The sequence below is a fragment of the Scylla paramamosain genome, chromosome 24 (assembly GCF_035594125.1).
Source record: "Scylla paramamosain isolate STU-SP2022 chromosome 24, ASM3559412v1, whole genome shotgun sequence".
NCBI classification, from domain to species: domain Eukaryota; kingdom Metazoa; phylum Arthropoda; class Malacostraca; order Decapoda; family Portunidae; genus Scylla; species Scylla paramamosain.
In genome coordinates, this window is record NC_087174.1 from 3,197,501 (window position 1) to 3,207,500 (window position 10,000).

Consider the following 10,000-nt stretch of genomic DNA (forward strand, 5'->3'; position numbering starts at 1 on the left):
TTACATAGAAATGGAGACAACATAGCTTTTAGGGCAGGTAAGGCGATCTGTTCCAAACCACCTAAGTCAAATACACACAGCACCCTTCCTCCCGGCTCACCACACTCACACCTGTATCTCGCGCCAATTAAAGGCAAAGGTGATTCTTGCCCCCTCAATTACAACACTCCATTCTATTCTCAGCTACAGTAGAGCCCTTTCCAGCCCTGTATTCCCATGTCACCTTCCATAAATACACGAAACGAGGCAACGAGATATCAATATGAGTACAAAATACATAGATAGGAAGGCTTACAGCGACAAACAGACTGATAGGTTAAAAATACTCTGATGAACGGATGGATACGTTACTGGAAAATATATGAGAGAGAGACGGAGAGAGAGAGAGAGAGAGAGAGAGAGAGAGAGAGAGAGAGAGAGAGAGAGAGAGAGAGAGAGAGAGAGAGAGAGAGAGAGAGAGAGAGAGAGAGAGAGAGAGAGAGAGAGAGAGAGAGAGAGAGAGAGAGAGAGAGAGAGAGAGAAATACAGCCACGCATATATTCAGTGGGTGTTCAGGCATAATACTGCGTAGCAAATACTGTTGTGTCCCCTTAACGAAAACGCGATGGAAGTCACAGTTACAGAGCGATACGTGATATTTCCAAACACAGGTAACACACACACACACACACACACACACACACACACACACACACACACACACACACACACACACACACACACACACACACACACACTTATATTCATGCTCACACCTAACCCCGCGCAGGAACGATGGTTGTGTAAAGCAGGCTATTGAATATTATACGCCTCGCTTACACTGAATAACGACAAGAATGATTTGTCCGCTTTGATCTTGGTCGTGTCCTACTTAATCTGAGGTTGGGTGTCACTACTACTACTACTACTACTACTACTACTACTACTACTACTACTGCTGCTGCTGCTGCTGCTGAGTTTATTCATATGTATACGACGGTAATGAAATATCTCTATTATCTTCGCTCTCTTTATCGAGGGAGTAACTCTTTCGTGACGTCTGAAATGGAGGCAAGGAAGGATCTCTCTCTCTCTCTCTCTCTCTCTCTCTCTCTCTCTCTCTCTCTCTCTCTCTCTCTCTCTCTCTCTCTCTCTCTCTCTCTCTCTCTCCATTTCTGTTGCCTACCTTCTTTTGCCATTTTCCTCTTCTTCACCCTTCCTCCTTAACCCCCTCCTCCTCCTCCTCCTCCTCCTCCTCCTCCTCCTCCTCCTTCACCTCCTCCCTGCAATCCCTCGCTCTTCTCCTCTCCTAAGTCTTCCTTTCTATCCCTCCGTCCGGCGCTCCCGCCCTCTCCCTTCTGACTCCCTCCCTCCTTCTCTCCCTCTCTCCTTCTCTCCCTTCCCTCTCCCTCCGCCTCATCTGCATAAATATCACACAAAGAAACGAGGTCTTATCAAGCTTCAGGTCCCTCCAAGGAGACCAGGCCATGAAGTGCTCTCTCTCTCTCTCTCTCTCTCTCTCTCTCTCTCTCTCTCTCTCTCTCTCTCTCTCTGGTCTGGATAAATCTTCACATCTCTCGCTGCTTCCTGTTATCCTCTTACCTCGCCTCACCTCAACTTCTCCTCCTTTTCTACCTCCTCCTTCTCCTCTTCCTCCTCCTCCTCCTCCTCCTCCTCCAGTCTTTCTCATCCTCCTCCTTCTCCTGTTCCATAAAGTGAGAGAGTTGGAGAAACACGGCAAGGAAGGAAGGAAGGAAGGAAGGAAGAGAAGGACTGTCTTGCTGCTGCGGATAAAGGAAGTTTGAAGGAAAAAGGTGAATGAAAGAGAATGATATGATAGAATGATAAAATAAAACTAGATACTAGAACTGCAGGAGGAATGAAGGGCATGAGGAAGGAATCAGACGAAAAAAAAATATTAATAAAGGTAAAAATATGTGAAATAAGAAATTGATCGGAATGATACGAGAAAATAAGACACAAACGAATGTAAGAAGGAAGGCAAAGATGAAACGTAGGAAGGAAGGAAGGAAGGAAGGAAAGAAGGAAGGAAGGATGAAAGAATGATAGAAGAAAGAGGGAAAGAATGAAGAAAAGAAGGATGGAAGGCTGGAAGCAAGATAGGAAGGAGGAATAATAGGAAAAAAGTAAAAAAAAAAACAGTGAGGGAAAGGAAGTAACAAAAGAAAAAGCACAAAAGATATAAAGGAAGAAAAGGAAAACGAAAAAAAAACTGGTGGAATGAATGAATGAAGTAAAAAAAAAAACAAAGAATGAAGGAAGGAAGTCAGAAGACATCACCACCATCACTATCACCACCACCACCACCACCACCACCAAGACCGCCGCCTCCTGCGTCGAGATTTCAATTAGAAAGTGATGCAAGTTTTAAAGTTAGTTGGGCATGTTAATTAACAGCACTATCTATATGCAAATGTGGATCTTGTTCACTGTGAAGCATTGTAAGCCGACGTGCGTTCCGTCTGCCCCTGGTTTTCCTCCTCCTCCCTTTCCCTTTCCCTTCTCTCTCTCTCTCTCTCTCTCTCTCTCTCTCTCTCTCTCTCTCTCTCTCTCTCTCTCTCTCTCTGGTATATTCTATTCATACTGTCTAATTTCTAAGCATTTCCTTCCTTTCTTTGTTCATTCACCTCTTCCTTGTCTTCCTTCCTCGTTCTTTTATTTTGCCTTCCTTCCTTCCTTTCTCTCCTTCTCTTTCCACCTCCTTTCTTTCTTCCTTCCTTCCTTCCTTCCCTTTCTTTTCCCTCCCTCCTTCCATCTTTCTCACTTCTTTTACTCCTTCCTTCCTTTTTCTTTCTTGCTTCTCTCATTCAGTTCTTCTCTTCATTCCCTTATTTAACATTACATTCGTTACCATGTTTCTTTTTATCACTTCTTTCCTTTTATTCCATTATCTGATATTTTCTTCGTTTCATAATGCTGTTTATTTCGTTTATTTTTTCTACATTACGGTTGACTCCATTTTCGAGGTTATAATTTAAATGTCCTCTCTCTCTCTCTCTCTCTCTCTCTCTCTCTCTCTCTCTCTCTCTCTCTCTCTCTCTCTCTCTCTCTCTCTCTCTCTCTCTCTCTCTCTCTAAACCAAGCAATAAAATGGAAGTTCTTAAATATTCAAGATTTTCTCCTTTTTTTCATCTCACACTTCCTTTCTCGAACCTGACGACAGTAGTAGTAGTAGTAGTAGTAGTAGTAGTAGTAGTAGTAGTAGTAGTAGTAGTAGTAGATATGTAGTAGTAGCAGAAGTAGCAGTTGTATTATTATTATTATTATTATTATTATTATTATTATTATTATTAGTAGTAGTAGTAGTAGTAGTAGCAGTAGTAGTAGTAGTAGTTGTTGTTGTTGTTGTAGTTGTTGTTGTTGTAGAAAGATTGTCATAAATAGGAACAATTATAGTCGTAATAAGATGGAGGGGAGAAGGAGGAGGAGGAAGAAGAGGAGGAGTAGGAGGAGGAGGAGGAGGAGGAGGAGGAGGAGGAGGAGGAGGAGGAGGAGGAGGAGGAGGAGGAGGAGGAGGAGGAGGAGGAGGCGACCTTTTCAAAATAACTTGCTTTGGCGTCTGATAATACAAGAGAGAGAGAGAGAGAGAGAGAGAGAGAGAGAGAGAGAGAGAGAGAGAGAGAGAGAGAGAGAGAGAGAGAGAGAGAGAGAGAGAGAGAGAGAGAGAGAGAGAGAGAGAGAGAGAGAGAGAGAGAGAGAGAGAGAGACTTTAAGAGCGGCTTTTAATCCACCATGTCTATAATCCACTTAACATTCCATTTAAAAACACGTACACACACACACACACACACACACACACACACACACACACACACACACACACACACACACACACACACACACACAGACACACACAAGCAAAATTAATGAAGCCTCAGAATTCTACAACAAAAAACATTGCAACCCCTCTCTCTCTCTCTCTCTCTCTCTCTCTCTCTCTCTCTCTCTCTCTCTCTCTCTCTCTCTCTCTCTCTCTCTCTCTCTCTCTCCAGATACAGGGCGCGGAGGAAGCTTCGTCAGGATCATCATGAGTAAGCTCCTGTCACCTTCACTAAGTTTGGAGAGTAGGGAGTGGGAGGGAGAGAGGGAGAGGCATGGGAGAGGCGTGATAGAGGTGGTGGGAGAGTGTGATGCTTCCAAACTCTTACCTGTAGGTCACCTGGACGCTTCCCTCTCCCAGATTATCAAGGGAGAGGGAAGGGAGAGTGAGAAGGGGAGCAGAGGGAGAGAAGGGGGCAGTGAGAGTTAGCTAAGGGGGTAAACTAAGGTGGTTTTAATTATAATTATTATGTGCCGTGGTGAAAGCCTGTGAATATTTGTCATTAATAATTGGAAGGCTTAGGGTTAGTGTGTGTGTGTGTGTGTGTGTGTGTGTGTGTGTGTGTGTGTGTGTGTGTGTGTGTGTGTGTGTGTGTGTGTGTGTGTGTGTGTGTGTGTGTGTGTGTGTGTGTGTGTGTGTGTGTTTGGCATGAGGCAATATTTCTCTCTCTCTCTCTCTCTCTCTCTCTCTCTCTCTCTCTCTCTCTCTCTCTCTCTCTCTCTCTCTCTCTCTCTCTCTCTCTCTCTCTCTCTCTCTCTCTCAAAAAGGGAGAACTGGTGCATTATTATCCTGCAACAAAGAGAAAAATTAACACAACTTTATCGACACGTCTGTTTTTAAATAATTTTCATCGCAATCTGTGAACATATTTGTCATTAATGCAATACAGCTCATCACTTAATACGTCAAGTTATACTGTTCGTAAAAATCTACCTTGTTCTCGTTCAGCATATCAGTTTATATAAGTATGTATGTATGTATGTATGAATGTACGAATGAAAATAAGTTCTTTTTCATCTTTGTATAATTATTTGATCCTTTATACACGTACGAGTAAATAGCAGAAAAATAAACAAATAAACAAAAAGAAAGAAGAACTGTATATTTATATGCATGTAAGTATGTATGTATGTACGTGCGTATGAATATTATGATAGCTTATTCAATTTTTCATGCAATTGATCTATTATTATCTCGACATGTTGAAAATAAAGTGTACTGTATGTATGTATGTATGTATATATGAGTGTATGTATGTGTGTATTGTTAGCAGTCCGGTGGGAGGTGTCCTTGATAATTAAGGTGATGTTGTTGCCTCACCTGCAGGGAGGAGATAGGTGCATGATTTTGATTTATATATGTTCCAGGTGGACATTGATTACCTGAATTCATTAACGAGATAGACGCGATCCATCAGTTTTGTATTCCTCCCCTGACTGTAGCTTGGTTAATGTGCCGGTATTATGCGATTTGAGGGAATAATTGTGTGTGTGTGTGTGTGTGTGTGTGTGTGTGTGTGTGTGTGTGTGTGTGTGTGTGTGTGTGTGTGTGTGTGTGTGTGTGTGTGTGTGTGTGTGTGTGTCAATCAGCCCGAGGTCAAAGATTAATGATGTTTTCCATTCACGTTAATGATCCAATGTTTGGCTCTTGAGGTCAGACACACACACACACACACACACACACACACACACACACACACACACACACACACACACACACACACACTCACGTACACTGTCCTCCATCAACGTTACACTTTTTCGTACACAGCTGACCTTCACATTTCACCCTTTGTCATCTCCCTCCTCCTCCTTCTCCTCCTCCTCCTCCTCCTCCTCCTCCTCCTCACCCAGTTCAGTTCTCTCGTACCTTTACCCTACACACATTTTTTTTTTTTACCTCATACACTATTTTTCTCTCAAGCCCACGCCGTCACCCTTACTCTTTCCACCTCGTCCTCCCCCCTTCCAGCCCCTGAAGCCATTAACCCACTATCGCTGTACAATCAATAATAAGCTTAATGGCTCCTTGCTTTCCGGATCACATTTCTTAACCCGCCTTCATCCTTCATCGCCGAAAAACAAACATACAACGTACAAAAGATTTACACGAATCCCCACCCGTGTTTTTTCTTCCTGTTATTAATTACAAGCATGCCACGGTAGCCAGTGGGGGAGAGGAGGAGGGGGGACGGATGCTCAGTCGGGGGTAACAGAGTACTAGGGGAGAGTGGATGGGAGAGTAGAGATTGTGTGAGAGTATGGTTTGGTTAGTTCATAAGGTTTGCGTTTCATCTCATTTTCTATACATTTAGAGCATTTTGGTAAAGTTTGTCCTGTGTCAGTACATCGACTTAAAGAAAACGGATCACGCAATATCACCCTTTGTCTCCCGTGGGAAAAGTAAACAATCTAAAAAGCAGGGATGAGGAGGCGGAGGCGGAAGGGTTGGTGGTGTTAAAGTATATAATATTAATAGGAATTCTAAACTTTTCATCTCCCCGGAGTGAGTTTTGTGGAGAATATCAAGTGGTGGGGAGCATGAATTATTCCGGGCGGAGGTAATTGGGCGGGTCCGCGCCGCAATGCCACGCCCCGCAAAGTTGGTGATCTTTTTTTTTTGGGGGGGGGGGTGATGAGGGAGGATTTTTTTTTTCAAACTTTTTCTCTATCCTAAAAGTTTGTGACGCGTCTCTCTGATTTGGTGGTGTTTGGAAGGATTTTTTTTCTTTTATCTTTTGTTGCTGTTCAAATTTTTCTTTTTTATATAGTGTGTTGTTGTTGCTGTTGTTGTCGTTGATGTTGTTACTACTATTACTAATATATTACAATAATCACCTTTAATCTTCATGTTGTCAGTATCAGCAATGCAGTTAGCACTTGAATATATAAAAAAAAAAAACTAACATTAAAACGAATTAATTGTTAGTTATAATGCAAGCAATGGTTGTAGCAATACTGGTTATGCAGCAACAGCATTTTCACCAGCAGAAGCAACAATAGTAACAGCAACAACACTAATATGACTTAAGTTCTAGCTATGTACTCCTTCACCTTTGTGCTATTTCAACTATATATCGACACCAAAAGCACTCCTATCACCTCCTGACCACTCCTATACACTCTTACTACTCCCTTACACACCCACAACTACACGTTTGGAACACCGCCATAGCCTCCTCACTGTAAACATTTTCCTCACCACTCCCATCCACTCTTTACACTTCCAAGCACTCACTACAGCACACTTCCAGCACTTTCATGACCTTTCCACTACTCGCATCACCTCACCACTTCCCAAAAGACTTTACCTCACTTCTAAAGCTAACCTCCTCACACTAAATACTTCCTCCAACACTCCAATTTGCCTCCCACAGCATCCACCACTCCCATCGCACTCGCGGAATCCCATCCCAACAGTACTCCACCAACTCCTCCATCTCCAATACTCCCCAACAGCCTCCCAACATCAATACATCCCTTCCACTGCCCAATAGTCCCTCTCCGCCAGCAGCAGTCCCCCTCCAGCGCCTGCCTTGCCCCCGGGACGCCCCCAGCACCATAAAGTGGTCCCCAGGCTCTTTGCTGCCCAATTATAAGACGCGATCGGTCGATTTATTTGGTCCAGTAAACGCGTTAGTTCTGTGACCCTCGGCGCAGCTCCGGGCCAGCCGTACATGGCAGATGAAACGTACGTGTGTGTGTGTGTGTGTGTGTGTGTGTGTGTGTGTGTGTGTGTGTGTGTGTGTGTGTGTGTGTGTGTGTGTGTGTGTGTGTGTGTGTGTGTGTGTGTGTGTGTGTGTGTGTGTGTAATGATTCGTGTTGTAATCTATATCATGTATTTGGACGTAAGTTAGAAATGGAAAGTTTTCTGTTGGTTACGTGCACTCAAATTCTCTCTCTCTCTCTCTCTCTCTCTCTCTCTCTCTCTCTCTCTCTCTCTCTCTCTCTCTCTCTCTCTCTCTCTCACACACACACACACACCTGAATATTTTAAAAGGCATGACCTCCGATACATAAAACTCCAAAAGAGTACTCATTGAAAGTATACCAGTAAAGTACCACACAAACATACACACACACACACGTATACACCCACTCACCCAGCCATCTACCCAACACACACACACACACACACACACACACACACACACACACACACACACAGCTGAAGTGGCTCCTCTTAGCAACTTTCGCCATGATGCTGAGGTCACATTTTTCACGCTAAAAATATTCACACCTTTCTTGAGGGAAAAATTTTCACCACCAAAATATTTTATACACTTTTCACCTTAATTTCCATGCGTATAACATTCTGCCTTCTTTTTTTTCGAGTATTTCTGGATGATTAATGAATATTAGTCCCCTTTTTTACACAGCTCTCGTCCCCGAACAGCGAGATTTATATGTAAAAAAAAGGCTAATGGTAAAGTATTTTCTTATCCCACAAAAAACGTTAACGATAAATAATAGTAACAGTGTGTGTGTGTGTGTGTGTGTGTGTGTGTGTGTGTGTGTGTGTGTGTGTGTGTGTGTGTGTGTGTGTGTGTGTGTGTGTGTGTGTGTGTGTGTGTGTGTGTGTGTGTGTGTGTGTGTGTGTGTGTGTGAGTGAAGCAAGTAAAGGTAAAGGACGTAGTGAAATGTGAATGTCAGACACCGTAGACTTTCACACTCACAAATCTCGAAGAACAGCAGGAACCACAAAGCTGTACCATTCTGTAACCGTAAATAAACTTGTACATTACGCTTCCATCACTACATTATTAAAATACCTTCTTCTGAACGATTTTATATAAATAACTTCGTATTATGTTTCCCTGAATTACGTTGTAGATAAGTTATTTATTTATTTTTTTCTATTTAATCGTTTATTTGTGTATTTTTCTGTGAGAAGTTTCAGTATTTAGGTGTTTAATAGGCCACTTTCCTTAATTTTTTTCTATTATTCCTATGCCTTAGTACTTCTGGGAGTGAATAAGCCTTTAATATGTATAGTAAACAAATAACTAATTGGTACAAGCCGTGATTAAAGAGTTTGATGCTGTGGTCACTATATTATCATCTATCGAAACAGATTTTTTTCCCCTTTGCTCCTTCGTGGTGTCTGTGAGAACGCACCTACAATGCACCTTTCACCTTCATACCCTTGCGCCATTGCCTCGTGTGCGCTGAATTCCCTGGCATCAACACTGGTGGATTCTGTAAATATTTTGAAGCATGCAATAACTTTTCACCTCGTGTCGGCACTTTTGTGGCAGAAGGAGGCCACGCAGAGGGACAAGCAGAACTGTTGCAGCAAGAAAGTATGATTTTTGACACCCGCTGTTCCACATGTGCCACTTCCAACACGGTAGTAAAGAGGCTCGGGAGGGGAAGACACACATATCCTTTGCAACGTCACATAAACAGGACATAACCTAAATACTACAATCTTATTATAATTTTTTTGGTTGTAATGCAAAGCTAACAGATTTACTCAGTGACTTGCCGCAGTTGTTAGTGGTTTAATACAGTGATGGTCATAATAACTTCATCTTTACTATTCATGGTTTTTCTTTACTGAATTGTTTATGAGGATGGTTGTAATAATTTCCTCGTCTTTACTCCTGGCAGTGATTCAAGCCATTAGACGCTTCCACGCTTCCTTGCTGCTGTTGTTAGTGAAATCTTTACTCTTCATATTTTTTTTTACTTACTACAATATTTATGACGATATTTGTGTTTACTCCTCATAATTTTCCCTTTACTGACTCATGATAACACAAATAATAAGACGCCTTTAAACATCAACTTACCACATATTCCATTACCATTTCCACGTGCTTATTTGCCAAGAAAGTCATTCTCTCCTGGGATTTGACAAAATTTATCAGTCCAGCGAGCTTTTGAAAGTGTGTCATGAAGCAACTTAATGCATTCATACTGCCTGTCAATGTGACGAGAATAAAGTGTACAGGTTACTTGAAACTTGCTTTTTATTCTGTTTTATTGACACCACACACACACACACACACACACACACACACACACACACAGAGAGAGAGAGAGAGAGAGAGAGAGAGAGAGAGAGAGAGAGAGAGAGAGAGAGAGAGAGAGAGAGAGAGAGAGAGAGAGAGAGAGAGAGAGAGAGAGAGAGAGAGAGAGAGAGAGAGAGAGAGAGAGAGAGAGAGAGAGAGAGAGA

The 10,000-nt window shown here is 42.4% G+C and overlaps 1 protein-coding gene across 1 annotated transcript in view; it reads right to left on the reverse strand.

The window, feature by feature from the left end:
• Nucleotides 1–10,000, reverse strand: part of LOC135112579 (alpha-(1,3)-fucosyltransferase C-like) — a 145,505-nt gene that overhangs the window by 63,236 nt on the left and 72,269 nt on the right. The gene's annotated exons all lie outside the window — the stretch shown is intronic.